Raw genomic sequence first — 17200 nt, forward strand, 5'->3', positions numbered from 1 at the left:
CAAAATTAAGCCTGGTTTCAGGAGGGGAACTGTTATTAATTTGAAGCAAAGTAAATGTGAAAATTGAAATATCGGAGCTGGGAAATAGGACGAAGTCATGGCAAGTAGTGATATTGCTGGGGTTAATTTCCCTTTTATTACATTGTACTTTTGAGGCAATTTTCATCTACTGTATTGCACATATAAATGTAAACGCCATCCTCACAACACAAGTCTTTGGCATGCGTTGGAAGATAAGCATTGTCATGTTCATTTTACAGATGAGTAAACCTCACGTGTGGGGCTCAGAAGATGAGAGAAAAACATCCGTGGTACAAGGAGATCATGCATAGCGCAAAAAGAAGTGCTTTGCGTTAACTGTGTGTATACGCATGTATACATATATACACATGCACAAGTACTTTTCTACATTTAAAAACAGACACAAAAGTCTACGGACATCCCAGCTTCAGGCGGACTGCTGTATCTGTGCCACTGTTCTACCTTTCCTGGTGTTTACCTTCACTGACAGAGATGAAATCATACTATAAATAGAGCGCAAAGTCCACTTGCAAGCATTAACTGGTGAAGTTCCCCTGTTTGACGTGACAATAAAGTGTGGAGCAATAGTGGGTTTTGGTTCTTTAAAGCTTTTCTGCAGTGATCTGTGCTCTCTAGTGATGGGTGATACTGACAGAATCAGTCACCACACTGTGATCTACAGCACAAAAGAAAAACTCTGCAAGTCCCATGACCTCCCTAAACCTTTTGGGCAAGAGGTCAGCAGGGTTTCAGTAGGCGTTTTTCTCTTTAACCCCTCATTAACTCTGCACTGGCTGTGCTGCCAGAGCTTCTCCTGCTTTCTGCCCCCCACCCGTATTCCTTAGGTACCCTCGAGGCAGTTGGGGAATGCGTGCCTATCTGGATTGCTTCTGCTAGGCTGAGCTACCTAAGAGGAAAACCGGCTCTTCCCTGCTCAAAAGCCAGCAACAGCACAGCTTTTTCAACATTTGAAGACTGTCTTTACATTACAAGATACATACTGGAGCCCAAAGAGGTTCCTGAGCAGCACTGACCTCTGCCACCAAACCCAAAAGCAGGCTGAAGCCCACCACCAGCCTGGGCTCCCGCACACTCGGGGTGCTGAAAAGAACACAGGGGCCGCTCACAGAGAGGCGAGCCACTTAGAAAAGCGGCGCTGCCTGGCAAAAGGGGACCGCAGCGACACGTTTTCGGTGACAGCAGGGCCTGGTCGTGCCACTTGGCATCTGCCCAAAGCTCGTGCCGCGGTGGCCGGAGTCCCCGCACGTCCCACCACCATGGTGGCCGCCACCCCACGGCGGTGTCTGCTGTCCCACCGTGGGGCCGTTCGTCCCCGGACCCACCCCGGCCCCGCCGCGGCGCGGACGGCGCCCCCAGCCCCACCGCCGCAGCCGCGCCCGGCGGCGCCAGCCCGGCCCCGCTCCCCCCGAGGCGCGTCTCCCCCCGCCGGCAGCGGCCGCCCGGGGCCACCGGGCCGGACCCCGCGGGGCGGCGGGTGTCCCCGGCGGGGCGGGCCGCGGGGCGGGGCGGGGCGGCGGGCGGGCGGACAATAGGGGCCGGCTGCGAGTGACGCCGCGGTGACTGGCCGGCGCGGTGGCGCGGTGGGGCCAGGGCGGGGCGGGGGGCGCGGGGACCCCCCCTCCCCTCACGCCCGCCTGTGTGCCCGCGGGGCGGCGGCGGCTTCCAGCGCGGGGCGCCGAGCGGAGCCGAGCCGAGGTGAGCGGCGGGGTCCCGGCGGGAGGGGGCGGCGCGGCGGCGCCTTTCCTTGAGGCGGGCGTGGGGAACCGGCCGGGCTGTCCCGGGCAGACCCGCTCCGCGCTCCCGGGCGGTGCGGGGCACTGGGGGCAGCCGGCGGCCCCGGGACCCGCCGCCTCACCTGCGGTCCCAGCCCCGGGGGGGGGGATATCGCGGCCGCGGGCTGTCCCGGCGCGTTTCCAGAGGCAGCCCGTCCCCACGCACCTCGGCCGGGTGCGGCGCCGCAGCATCCTCGGCCCCGGGAGGGGGGATCGGTGGCGTTTCGCAAACACGCCGGGCGAGTAGGGAGCGCCGGGAGCGGAGAGGTTGCGGGCAGCGCCGGGCCGGGCCCGCGGGCGGTGCGGCGGCAACGGGCGGGCCCGGGGCGGGAGGCGCCCGGCGCTGGGCGGGCGCGGGCTGTCCCGGCCCTGGCTCCCGCAGGAGCGCCGGTGCCCTCCCGGAGGATGCTGCGGGACCTGCGCGCTTTGTACGCGGCTGCTGTCTCCTAAGCAAAGGAGGAGCGGCGTACGTGTACTTTCACTCTTAGCAAAGCAGGAAATAAGCCCTCAGAAGCAGCCCGGGATGTATAGCAAAAAGTGCCACCGATAAACACGTGAAAATATTCCCCGAATAACGCGTTTTCTATATCTGTATGCTTGCAATAACGCTACTAACAGGAACGATGTGCGACTGCAGAGATGGATAAAGAAATCCATACGGCAGTATGTACTCAGTAATGTTTAGGTCCTTTCACAAGGAGTGATCACAGGAGCGTGGTGAGTTCTGTGATTAAGCAGATTTCTAGGTGTTTAAATTGCAAAGTGAGTATTAGCCAGAGTCTGCTTCTCTAGGCTGCAGCAGAAAGACCTATGTATAACCAGAAGACAGAGTGGTCCCGTTGTCATTTTCTCTCACAGGTACATGGCCAAAGTTATTTTGAGTTAATGTATTGTGGGTATGTGATTTTTAAAAAAAAATTTGTTTGTTTATTTGTTTTTTGCCATTTAATGCATGTCAGCTGAGTGGGAGTTAGTACTGAGTATAATGAAGAAAACCAGTGTTTGTTCAAGGTGTTTGATCTTTTCTGATGTCAAAACATCATTGCAGTAGAGACCATGGCTTTCTGCAAGGAGAAATTTAAGAAAATTGCCTGCTTTACCTGATAGGTAGGTGTGCGTGGTGGCTCTTTTTATTAAGGACTTTTGTATCAATAGGCCATTGACTGTACGACCATTTAGAGAGGACTGAGAAAAAGTGAGTGCGCTCAGCTTCTGCAGGGTAACCCTGCTAGCTAAAGTGAGAGCTGGCAGGAGTAGAATACCAACTGTGAGCTTGAGACTGGGCTCACCAAAGGGAGTGGTAAGACCCCTCCTAATGCAGTATGGATCTGAAATGAAACTGGGAAGCAAAATATTGAAATCAAAACTTATATGAGTAAAGGCTACAAATCTACAAAAAGAAAATGAGTGAAGAACACATTGCATTTGGAGAAATACAGTGCTGTATTGGGGCAGTGTGACTCCCATGCATAAAACCTTCTTTGCTTGCTCTTCACAATCGGTTTTATACATTTGATCTATTTAATAAGATACCTTTTCTTATTGTTAGTTACACTGTCTGCAAGATGTATGGAATATGCCTTACCAATGGTAACTTGGTAATTTTATTATGTAAAAATACCACTAAATATACTGTAGGAGAACTAGGATTTTCAGAGTCATTTTACTGCAGCGTTTGTAACACCGCTACTATCAGCATTTTACCAGTGCAGGAAGCCTGGGTAAAACTGAGAACATCGCATTTTAATTCTTCATGCTGATGTGCAGAACAAGAAAGACAGTGTAAACAGTGAGTTAAATTTGGGTTCTTAGACTTACAGTTACACTGTACCTGCATTATCAACAGTTTCTCTCATCCTCCCAATCTGGCAGATTGGGATCTCAGTGGGATCTCAGAGACACCTGCAGAAGAAGACCACCGAAGGTCATAGAAGATGCTGAGTTTTCTGACCTTGAGTCTAATAAAGTGTCCCTGTTACATGGGACAGGATCCAGGTACAAGGTGGCAATACATGACAGCATATGTGCCATGCTGCGCAGCGCTAAGGGGGACCAGGTGAGGGAAGATGGTAGCCCATAGTTATCCCAAATGTACCAGCTTTTTAAGAGTATGGATGATCATATTTAAATTAACAAGATTATTTTGTCCATTGAAGCTAAGCATCAGCATAAGTATTTTTATAGATTATGACCTTGGTGGTCAGCATCCTTTAATCCTGAATTTAATATCAAGGCATGAATTCTGTAATCTGCTTGCTGAGGATGTCAGCAGGCGCATTGCAGGTACTTCATCCTTCAAGTGGATGGGTTAGTAGAACAAGGTCTCTTCAGTACATCAAATTTTTAATTTTTTTTTCCCCAGTGTGATTGGATGGATGTTAATGTTAGATTGAAGCATTCCAATTTTATTATGTAACTGTATTAATAATTATGAGCATTGCATGAACTTTTCTGACTACCAATAACAACTTTTCTAACTGCATCACTTATCTTAGGAGCTTTCAAAAGTAAAAAAATCCAACATACAAAATTTTAGAATAAATGTGAACAAAGAAACATTTTCCATAGCCTTATGGTTCATTGATGGATTACTGAACTACATACATTGTCATATTTACCTCCTAAAACTTGGCCAGGCAATTCAAGTAACAATTTAAAAAAATTTCTTATTTATTATAAAAGAATCTTGACCTTTTGGTGAGAATGAGAAGTGCAAAGGGCAGAAGATGTTTTGAAAAGAAAATGTAAATATTAGAGCAGAAGCTTTCTGACTTAATGTAAACCTTAACTCTTTGTGAACAAGCAGAACAAAGGCAACATCCCTGACGTATGTGGTGTTGTCACAAACCAAAACTGAGTGTGTCAGAAAAAATGCTGTTGCTGTTGGTTTTTTTCTTGATAGAAATGGTTAGTTTCACTTTGGTATGAATATGTTTTTCTCTTCAATGTTCTTAGTTCTTCCCATAAAACTTGTTGGGAATTTATTGCTTTCCTTTTAGTAAAAGCAGATACCTGCCTTGTTTCTCCAGGTATTTAGAAACCCTTGAAATAGGCTTGTGAGCACTGAAGGAATTAGTAGACTCTTCAAGGAAAATGATACTTTGTAGGCTTAACAAAGCATGGCTTTTTAATGCAGATATAACTACTATTTACTTTTTAAGGTGGAAACCTCTTGTTCTCTACAGTCGTTATATTAAATGTCACAGTAAGGACGGGTGCTGAGTCCTTTAACAGACAACATGCAAATGCTGATTATGCATAAGAATCTTGAGAGAGTCTCAAAGTCTTGACTCAGAATTTCAGTCAGGGCCCCCAAAACATTTTTCAGTAGAGACCTGTGTGAGCTCTTTATTTCAAAAGGTTTCCTCCATTTAAAGTCTGCTGCATGCATTTCTTTCACTACTGAGGTCACAGAACTTGCTTAAGGAATACATTTCTTATTTTTAAATACAATCAAACACTTCATTCCTATCCTGTTTTGAGGTAAGAGCCGGTGTTAAATTTGCAGGGGAGGCATGTTCTCATACTGACTTACTGAGTACAAAAGTGTAAAAAATAAAATGTAAAAAGTAGAGCGTGTGTTTTCTGGATTTACAGAAGTGTGCCTTTAATAGCTGTTTGAGGCAATATTAAGAAGTGTTTACGCATAAACAGTCTCCAAGGTCATTGATGTTAAACTGACTGGGAACACAGTATGAGACAAAGAATTAATTTATCTTTGATCCTTGACCTGATACTGATTTAAGAGTTAATCTGGCAACCTGAGTTAACTAACCTGCACTATTCAAAAGTGAGTAACAACGACTTAACCTCTTATCTGTCTCAGAGGAACTGAGGTTACTGATGGCAACCCTGCGATGCTTTGCCACCAGCTGTGGCGGTTCAGGAGGAAGGCCCGTGGAAGCCCAGATGTCCCTACAAGGGAAGGGGCAGAGATACCCTGTACGTGGGCTTATAGCTTCTGACTTGCAAGGGAGAAGGGTCCAACAGCCAAGGGCAACCAGCTGCTAATCTGACAGGGGTCATAGGAGAGCCTGGAACTTGAGAAAAACAAAACAAAAAAACCACCTGGGATTTTAAAGAGCATATTCTTCCTTGCTACGGTACCCCATGTGTCCGAAATTCCCGTTTCTCTGAAACCTTAACTAGCTCTTAATCCCTGGTCATCTTATCCAAGACTTGTCCTGGTAAAATGGCATAGAGATTTGTATTTGCAGCAGCAAGGATGATGTCATGTTTTGAAAGAGGTAGCTATGGATTGGAGCTATATATGCAAACAACCAAGCCTGTATTTGTTTTTCATTTAAATTTAGTTTGCATGTGCAGCTGGTAGAATCTGAAACAGTTTGAGATACACTTAGATACTTTGGGGGTAAAGGATGAGGGTCCTTTCTGACAATCCGTATTTATATAGGTAGGTGCTGGGAATTTTAAGCCTGAACATTGAAATCAGGTTATTTGTAGTGGTTTTCTGTTTACATAACCAGCTTTGAAACATACTAAATCACTAACTGTAATTATTAGTAGCTTTGTCGTGACATGTTTGCATAAAATACATAAGATTGTAGGTGTAAGACATAAAGTACGCATAAATTATATTATAGATAAGTCATAAACCACATAAAGATAATACATAAACTATAATTAATGCATTTCAGTGCATTATACTGAAGTATCATTGTGCCTATCCTAAAAAGTTACTACCACAGCAAATCTAATTGAACTACAAGGAAATTTCAGGACCTTTTGTTTTCCCCAGCTCACCTGCCGGCATACTTGATTTAGCAACACGTTCTTTTTTGCTTTTTTTTTCTCTTTTGCTAGGTAAAATAAAGACAAATAGAAAAAACTGACTATGCAAAGTCAAGGCAGCGTCAACATACTCTTTCTACCGAAGATGCATCATTATTCAATCATAATGCTGTTTATAAGAAGCTGTAATTTCCATGATATAATTAGGCATTTATAGGGCTGTTTCTCAGAATTTGGATCTAGGCCTCTATTCAGCAAAACATTAAGTATGTATTTAACTCGAAATACATTATTTATTCTGCTGAAGGCATTTCACCATTGAAACTAAGCTTTTAGCTTGCCCAGTCAAAGCCTTACAGAGAAGCAGGAGCTTTTTAATCTGGTTGCTAGTTTGGAAATGATCTCTGCTGCCGGAATGGGATCCTGCTGCTGCCTCCTTGGAGGTGTTGTGAGGACTCTGTTGTGGTTGCTTGCTCTTTAAATCACAAGCAATTACTCATGCCCACATATGACCTCTTGGTTTCTGTAAACCAAAATCAGTTTGCCTTTGCTTTCTGTGTAAATGAGAGGAAGAAGGAAAGCATGAGATGGGTGGTAGAAGATTAACACATCCTGCTTGGGAGAACCAGAAGAGCCTGTGGAATGGGATATATGCTCCTCCTGCCCAGCTCTAGACAGATCCAAACTTGAGGAACAGAAGAGGTCCATATTAATGCAGCTTTTATGTGCATTTCTATATATAAACCTAGATTTTAAAAACGGTGACAGAAATCAGTAAATGGCCTCAGCTTGTTCCTTCCTTGCCATGAAGGCAATTTCTAAGCTTTTCTTTGAAACTAAATTAGACCCATCTTGTACATCTTCAAGATGGTAGCCCTACCAGACTACCTTTGCCCCACCACTGTCCATCCTGTAAAATACATTATAAATCCCCTCTTTGTGGGATTGTCCTTACACTGAGACAAACTCGTGGCCAAAGCCAGCATACCAGGCCGCAGCTGAGTTGTGGAGAGCATGACCCAACAGCTACTACAGTTTCTTTTTTAGCCTGTGGGAGGAAGGTATTATCATAACAGGTGTGAGGTAGCATATGTTACTCTTTGGGCTTTTGTTGTGGTATTGTATGGTTTGTTTACATGTCTGAGTTCTGTAGTGCATTGACTTACTATATGTCTTTTTCAGAACACAGTTTTCATCTCACACAGATATAGACATTTCCATTGTATGGCTCTGTGAATATGAAACTAGCATCTAGTCTAGGAAGAAAAAAGAAAAGTACCTTTTTTTAGATTATTTTTCAGAATGCACAGTTGTAAAGGCTAAGAATAGTTAGTATACATGTGCAATAGACAGCTGATTTTGTGCTAGGTTTTAATAAATTTTATCCACTATAGTACTTGTTTTACTAGAAACCTTAAACAACTTTATAATCTGTGAAGAAACACAATTTACATTTCTGCTTGTTTGAGTTTCCCTGTGGTACCCGCAGGCTACAGGAATACATCACTACATACCTAGCTGTTTATTTTGTACCTGTGAGCATACATTCCGGTTGTTTAACCTCAAGAAGTCCAACACTGCATGCTTTGACTGTTTTTCTATGCAGTCCTCTGAGACTAACTGCATCCAGAGAACTGACACTCTGGGTGTCCAAGTGAGTACTTTGGCACGTCTGGGATCCTTCAAACCTTGCTAAGCCATTCTGTGTTTCTCACTTGTGGATCTTCAGGACTCCTTGGAGCTCCTGCCTGAGCTCTGGTGGAGCTCTCAAACTGGGAGCTGCCCTGGGTCATCCAGTCTGTACTGCGATAGCGTACATGTCGCATCAGACCTTGCACAACAAATGGACAGGGATGCACTTGTGGGAATGTGATCAGGCACGACTGCCACTACACTCAGTAACCCACTGGTCTAGATGTTCCCCTGGGAAATGAAATAGTTGGTTCAAGTACCTGCTCCAGTGAATATGGATTTATTTAAAGTGATGCAGTTTCACTGTGGGGTATGTATGGCACCTGACTAAGAGCTACAAAGTCCTTGGGGTGACTGGAAATCGGGTATGGTGCTGGAATGCCCAAAGTCCCTCTATGGACGTTACCCTTTTTTTCACTATTTTTGTTTGGACTGGGGGGATAGACATACAGCAATGCATAAAGGAAGTGTTTAAAACAGCGCAGGGCATCTCTTGAAGCAAAAACAGCACCTGAAACTATTCTTTCTCTCAAAATATTTTCTTATTTAATTAAGCCTTTTAACTCACCTGTAAAATACATTCAGATCCTGCCGCTCTTACATACAAAGCCATAGTTACCCCCTTGGAGGAAAGGGCTGTGTTATTCCCCCTCACTAAGAGCTGGGTCACACAACTCCCTCACGGCAGTTGCAGTAGAATTCAGAAGGCCTGACCCCAGCTCCCCTTTGTCACTGCTAAACTATGCAGGTCTTCAGAAATCTGGATATATTTTAAATCCTAGATTATAAACATCCGTACAAATAAAACAGAAATGCTACAAATAGAATGAAAAAAGCAGAATATTAAACTACAAACTGTAGGACACATATTATCTACCCTGCAGAAACTAGTCTGTAGCGTGCTTCTCCCCAGCCACATTAAACATCGTTTAAGAGGAGCCTTCACTTCTACAGAACCAAGTATATTTTCATATATTTAGTATCATGTTTCTGTGTGTTTGCTTATGCAATAATGTGTACACATTAATTGGTAATAATTTTGCTTTGCGGGAAATGTAAATTTCATCTAAATGTTGAAAGACAATCGAGGCTTCCTCAGGGCACAAAGGCCCCAACCTCATCCCAAGTTAAAGACTTAAAGGGTTTCCAGGACTGCAGAAACGTGGCAAACCAAATCACTGCTTAGAAGCCTTATGACAGGTACCTTTTGCTTGGTTTAGCTCCATCTCTGAGAATATTTTACGTGAGTTTTATTCATTTGACCTGCAGAGAGCGTGCATAGAAGGAGAAAGCAATCCAGCCGGGGGGAAATCCCCTTCATTGCTGTCCAAGATCACTCCATCAACAAAGAGGGTCAGTCCTGCAATGATGGAGCTGGGAAGCAAAGAGATCATAACAGAGCTGGCCAGAAACATGCCAGATAAAACCAGAGATCTCCAGACACTGTCATTATGTTCATCATCAGGCACCCTCGAGACAGCGGGCAGAACCTTCTGCCACAGCAGATGTCCAAGGGGCACAAGGAGCGTTACCCGCTCAGTGGCGTGCGTGTAGTTTGAAATAATCCCCGTCCACAGCTCTGATGTTGATAAGCCAAAAAAAAAAAATCATGACTATCATAGAAACATCAGCTCCACTCCAAGTGCTGCTGCTGGTGAAATGAACTTGTTCAAGGCTTTCAGTGTTACCTGAAATACTGGCAATACTGAATACTGAAATACTGGCAATATTATACATATTATGCTGAAACCTGTTAAGTTTTGTGTTTATTTTGCTGAGAAGAGGGCTGCCTCCCATGAGGCGCTTACATGCTAGAGCCTGGCTACTGGTTGTGAATAATTTCCCCATTGTACGAGCAGGCAGCTCCAGTGATTTTAGTGGTTCCTACTGTCCACTCTTCCATTTGGAAAGCTATTAATCTGTTTAAGTCTTATGCTTTATTTCTGCAGCGAGCTGCTTGTAATTTCCATGGTGGCAGCCTCCAGCTGAAGAATGTGTGTAAACTCAGACCTAAATTAAAGACTTAAAAAAACCTGTTTTAGGTACTTTGTGCCTGGGGACCTCCATTGGTTGGAGTGATTTAATGCCTGGCAGGTCACTGCAAACAGTGCAGGAAAGCACCTTCCTTATACTGCGTGAAACTACTGAGAGACTATATTTATCTACACTAGCTACATTTACCTAGATTTTCCAATTTCTAGGCTGCTTTGAGCCGATATGAAGCAGCAGGCATCTAAGTACTGCATGTTTGAACTGCTGTACATCTGTTGGGTCACTGAAACTTTCCTTTGCTCTCAAAATAGTGCAACGCTCGCGTTCTGACTGGAGAAGTAAAAAGAGTAACTTTAAGAGTACTTTAAACAATTTCCATCCAAACTGAGAAGACCTTGTGTTACAAAACCCACGGGGTTGTCTTTCATGACTCGTTGCAGAATAAGATGTCTCAAACGAGGAGAATCCCCAGGCGCTTTGCCCCCTCCAGCTACCCTGATGGAGCACCAGAAGAGGAAACCTACAGTAACCTCCAAACAATTTCAGGCACCACAGAGCAAATGGAGTTTAATATCAGGTATCATGCTGCATTAATACTCCTTCTGTCCTCCCTGTCCCCCTCCCAAATACAACCCCCCCCCAGACTTTCCAGAAGACTTTGCTAAGCCAAATAATCATAGTGGATACTATTGGAAAAGGAATAGATGCAAGTGCAGATAACCTGTAGCGCTTAACACTGACCATGCAAGATTATGCTGCATTAAATGTCTGTAAGTTTTTATCCTGCACAGGGACACAGATGTGGCTCTTCATTAGAAACCCACCTGTTGCAGCAAGCAGCTGAGGAAGCCATTTTTACGTAATTGTCTGGGCGCCTCTCACAACAAACTGATAGTGCTGCTTTGGGTTTTTCTTAATCCCATACATACATTTTTTCCAGTTCAAGAGTCAGGGACTGCCTTTCCCCCCCTTCTGTGAGAATTCCTTTCTGTGGGTTTGTTGTTTTTTGTTGGACTGACCAAACCAAGCTGAAGTTTTTTTAAGCAGATCTCTAGAATTAAGCTCTTAAGCCCACTTACTGTTCAGCAGATCTCAAACAGATCTCGGCACAAATACAAGTTAAAATAAAAATGTATAGGCGTATTATTTTTCTTAAAAAAAAAAAAAAAGGATGAGTGTCTAAGGGAAGCTAAATCTAATTGGAAATTTTCATCAGGAAAACGTACCCAGTTTTTGGCATCAACATATGCCACAGACCTTGTAGTTCAAGGTTCTGCATGCCCCAGGACCTCCCTAAGAGCCTTTAGGTTTTGGTCATTTCACACCCTGGCACCACCTATTAGCTGGAGAGCCACACTGCATTGTGGAAATCGCTGGAGTAAACCTGTTGGATGGATGACAAAGCCAGCAGTTACGCAAGATGAGATATTTTGAAAAGTCCAATGTCAAGGCAGTTTCAGTATTTTGACTTTGGAATAAAAACAACAAACCCAAACCCGATTGCATTGCCTTGTATAAAGAAACAAGAACCTAAAAACCCAACAGTTTTTCAGAAGTGCCAAATATGCAGCTTTTTATGAAAGCATCAAAGCACTTCTGTATGCATACAAAGACAGGCATAAGATGCCTAATCAGTAAACCCATAAATAACATGAAAAAAACCAACCTTTAATGTTTTGCTTTTCGTGCCTAGCTTAGTCCAACTGTTAGGGGAGTAACTGTGTCTGACATTTGCAGAGTGCTTTTTACCTAATTGCCGTTGCAGTATTTTCCTCTAACGCACGCAACCTGAATGCCTTACAGCTCAGCTACCCAGGTTGGCCATCAGCTGGCCCTGATTGGAGATGAATTTAACAGGACATACAACAGAAAGTTTGAAGATACACTGCTTCACCTGGCACATGGGTAAGTTACCTTACTGGCACTGTCACTCTTCAGATCCTTCTAAAAAAACGTTAGATAGATAAACCAGTAATGTTTTAATTTTATTGCTACTATTGCTTCTTCATACAGAACTTAAAAAAACAAAACAGGTACTGCAGCTTATTGTATGTAAGAGCTTTATAATGTGAACTGTTTCCATAGACTACAGCCATTTACAGTCAAAAGACTTAAATAATTTCTTGGTACACAGCAGCACAGTAGTTTTCTAGGTTAGACAGTGTCTTTAAGCACAACTGAGCGATGAGAAGTCTGCAGCCTAGTTAAGTGTGGTGCTTCAGGGATTAACATGTTATTGCACGTCAAATAACCCACCCATGCACATAGAAGAAAACGTGGCTAGACTAGTTGGAATTGCCTTTTACCTGCCGTGAGCTGACAGGGTTGTCATGGATAGTTATTAACTGCAGATTAACTGACAGGCAGTGATGTCCTAACCCAAGATACATAATCTGTATCTGAAGCCCCAAGTACTCACTTCTCCCCTGGCTTCAGGGGGAGGGCATCAGTCAGTGTGCATGTACAGAGAATGCGATTTAATCACAGCCGTGTTCCCAGACAGCATGTAGTCATGTAACTTCTCCCTCACTAAGGCTGGATTCGCGCTGCTGTGTCGGTCCTGTGTTGCTGCCCCAAACTCTGATTCACTAGAAATCAACAGCTCTTGTTGGGTTGCGCTGTTCTGAGTTTGAAACAAGGGCAAAGGCACAAATTGTCGTTCAGGAGCTCTGCTGCATGTTCCCTTGTGTGATGTTAGTGATCTATTAAATCTGAAACCAAATTACCTTTTGCTTTCAAAGCCCTACTAAGTTGGCAGGTCTTCTCCCTAAATATTTAGAGAAATATTCATGTACGCATAGACATTCAGGAACAACATGCTGGAATTTTGGGTTTCTTTTTATAGTTGTCTAAACCTTGGTATTTTATTTGCTAGTTTTTATAATAAATTTTCTATCCCTGTGCTTTTTGTTTTCTTTTTTGTTTTGCTTTGGTTTTTTTTGTTTAAATCATCAGGGTTGCTATCAGTGTTTTCCAGACATGGAATATTATTAGAAGTGTTATAAGAAGCTTTGGAAATATTTTGAACAATAACTGGACAAAGAGGATCATTGATTATGGAAGCTGGGTATGCTCTCCCTTTTCTCCCACCTTTTTGTTGACAAGTAGGTAACGGCAACACCGAACTCCCATGTAAGTGTCAATGAGTAAAGCATATGATGAGGCTCTAGGTTTGGGTTTATTCCTTAGTTTGTTGGTGTCCCCCTGGTGCCCCGTTTTTTGTTTTTAGGCTGAAATTTCTTATTTATAGACAGAGTATGCCAAATGTCTGCAAACAGCTGCCCAAGTCCCACACAACTCACAGGGGCTCCTTGCAGAGGGGAAGGTGTCTCCTGCCTCAAGAGGCTGTAAGGGTCTGCTCCAGGGGAGATAAGCAGGACTGCTAGTGGTGCATTTCACCCTGTGTTTAACCCACAGAAGACAGGAGGATTCTTTAGAGGCTGGATATGACCCTGCCACTGCAGCAGGCACAGCAAAACTAGACCCCAACGCGCGTTTCTGCAGCAGAACTGGACTGCATTCTCTATCTCACATGCAGGCATTCTTGTTAGCTTTTCTGCACCATCTTTTTGCTGCCTGTTACTTCTAATTACCTTCCCTTTTCTCCCTGCAGATTTGCAGGCTTCCTTTCAGGTGCGTCTGCCAGAAGCTGGTGCCTGCAGCCTTGCTTGTTGTTGCCTTTTGGTGGGCCATGAATTATGGACTACAGAATTAAAACAGAGAATTACAACAGGAGGTCATTGCTGGACTCTGACCAGTATCATTAACACCCAGGTGGTGGCAGTTGGTTTGTTTTTCAAATGTACACTGATAAAAATCTCTTTTATATTTAAAACCTAGGCTAGTGCTGGGTCACTGCTGTTTCATACCTTTTTTAAGAAGAAAAATGTTTAAAATAAGGAGGTTGTTGCTGGATAACTGCCTGACTTGCTAGTTTTGAAATGTGACTCCAGGCGATTAGAAAGTCTGTCTTTTTCGTGTTTGTTTTAATGCAATATAAAGTGTCTATTTCATATAAACGAGTTTCTTAAAGAAATTCTGGATGTGGGGAAGATTGAAGGCATGCTGGACATCCTTTAAATTTTAACACTGTAAAAGCAATAGTAAAGATTGAAACCATGATACTTTTTTTAAAATTAAATTGTTGTTTCAAATGTTTTGCAGTGCTATCTACTTTATTTTCAAAGACTGTGCTATCACACATTAATAACAATATCTTGTCTTGTACATTTTGCTGTCTAAGACTATGGGACAGCCTTTATTTGACTCTTACATAGTAAAATCAGCATATGAAATAATAGTTTATGGGGGGGGGGCGGGGGGGAGAGTGGTTAGGATGAGCTAGCAAGCACGTTGGTTGGGTTGGTACTTGAGAGCCACTCAAGCCAAGCTATTACTTTTCTGGAATTTTTCAGAAACCTACTAGTAGATTTTATATTCTTCTGCCTCTTTTTGAAGTAAAACTTTGAGTTGCCCAGAAAAAAACCCAAGAATTTGATTGAACTTGGAAAATGGATTTTTTTGATGACACGTGTCTTTTCGGAAGGCATGTGCTTAGGGGGAAATAGATGACTAAGGGAAACTTGTCATTCAGGACGGAGATGGCGTAGGTGTCACCCTCGCATACTCCATAGGTGGCCATTAGGACACAGTTGGGTTTCTTCTCTCTCAACAACGTGCCCCAACTGTACCGAGTTGTTCTCTGTATCTGGGTGCATCTTCCCTACCCTTTGCTTTTGAAGCTGTTTTTCACTGTACACGGTTATCAACACTCTCTCAGCAAGAGAAAACGAAAGTGCATCTCTGTGGTTTGGGTATTCCCCTCAGCAGAGGGGATACCTGCTTTCTGCCTAGTCAAGTGACTCCTACTGTTAGTGCACTTTTGAAACAGGAAAATACAATATTTAATGGCCTAGTGATTTAAGCACTCATCTGAGAGGCTGGAGTTTCAAGTTCGAGTCCCTCTTTGAATTTGAACCACTTTTTTCTTCAGTGGAGACAAATGCTAAACCAAGTCAAGTTTAAGCAGGCTGAGGAATGTCTTTCCTGAATGGTGCCCAAATCCCATTATGATCTTAACCACACATCTCAAAAAAATTCTTTTGGGAGGAAAAAAAAATTAAAAAAAAAAAAAATTAAAAAAGGCTCAACTAGATGCTTCATTCAACCATTTCATGTTAAAGGACCTTGAAGTATCTTTGTTTGAGATGAAATGCAGAACAAAAAGAAAGCGTGCAAAGAAGGTACATAGAGGGTGATGGCTCCAGTGTACCCTGAAAATTCAAGCAGCAGCAGCACATACTCTAGAGCCACCTTTTTTCAAAATGCCCTCGAGCTGATCTGCTCTTCAGCAGCAGGTAGCCAAGGTTTTTCTAGAAAAGCATAGTTAGCACATCTGGAACCTGAGTCTCACTTGGGCCAGAAGCTGGCCAGCTGAACTATCCATATAACCAAAACCCAGGCCGACATTCCATCAGCAAATGGACTGCTCTATTTAACTGCACAACAGCAGTGTGATCAAAAATATGCTGAAGGTATTATTTAGTGAAGGATAAAACTACCCGTCAGGAGGGTCTAATGAACAATCTATGCGGGTGTAATAGAACTACCAACTGCCAAAAAATTGATTCTTCCTGGCTGTATCACTTTAACACTACAAAATCATTTCAGTTATTTTTAGATAAATAATCCTTATGCACAGGCGAGCAACGATAAATGGGAGACGGCCACACAGCCTACTCCGTCAGAGAGCTGCACGGGATGACTCTGCTTGCACACACTCTTGCATCAATAATGTAACATTTTGAATCACAAGAGGGGAGGTTCAGCATCCAGCGGGTACAGAGCAAAACAGTCTCGAGGAATATAAAATGCAATCACACCAACAGAGCAAGTGAAACTCAAAGCAAACAGCATCTGCAACAAGAATTCTCACAAACGAGTACCACAACAAGGGGTAATTTCCAGGCTCCCCTCTCATCCGTGGAGGTGAGCCCCCCTAGAGCCCCCTTAGTTAGGGCTCTGCCCTGTGACTCAGGAGATGCAAATGTAATTCTGGTTGTGGGGTTGTGCGTTTTTTTGGTTTTGGTTGGGGTTTTTTTTGTTTTTTTTTTACTGCACACTTCCTCGTGACAGAGGCACTTGATTTTTTTTCCACATCCTGTTTCTGCTTATTCCTAGGTGAAGGAACCATGCTGACTTTTCACCAATTAAACGTTCAGTTTCCAGAAGCAGAAGGGATAGATGAGTAAGCACATAAAAGAAACGCAGATAACAGTACTATGATCCAGGATTCTTAATTACTCTGCATGCCGTTCTCTGCCTAGCCACAGACAAGTTTTATAACACACAAGACGCCCTTCCGCTCATTTACAGCCATACACCAACGTGATGTCACGCTGTCAGGCACATGAAAGCAAGCCCTGAACACTCTCAATACAGAGGTATGAAGACCTCTATGTCAGCTAAAAAAGTGTGATGAACTGCAAGCCCTGAACACTCTCAATACAGAGGTATGAAGACCTCCATCACACTTTTTTAGCTGACATAAACTGCAACACCCAACACAAGAGCACAATACTGCTTGACTCTGGTTTCAAAGACACCAGGCTCATGAGCCACAGAGCAGCCTCAGCAGTGCATGGTTTGCTACCTCAGCTTAAGCTCCACCGCTGCAAGGAAGAAAAGTAAACACCCGCACAGGGGTTACGGTTCCTTCTTCCCACTAATTAAACAGGGCCCACAAGGGTGGGATGCTCTCAGGACACAGACATCCCTTCAGCACTCTTGTGGCTGACGAAGGTGCAAATGTTATCTAATACACTGCATTTGCAAACAGATTTTTAGCGTGATTCTCCCAAAGAACTTTTATTCCAGGCAAAGTATGCAACAAAGTGAAGAGAGGGGAAAAAAACATGGTAAGAATAATACAAATAGAAAACAAGTCTCCA

This window comes from Falco rusticolus, chromosome 5, assembly GCF_015220075.1.
Source record: "Falco rusticolus isolate bFalRus1 chromosome 5, bFalRus1.pri, whole genome shotgun sequence".
In the NCBI taxonomy this organism is placed as follows: domain Eukaryota; kingdom Metazoa; phylum Chordata; class Aves; order Falconiformes; family Falconidae; genus Falco; species Falco rusticolus.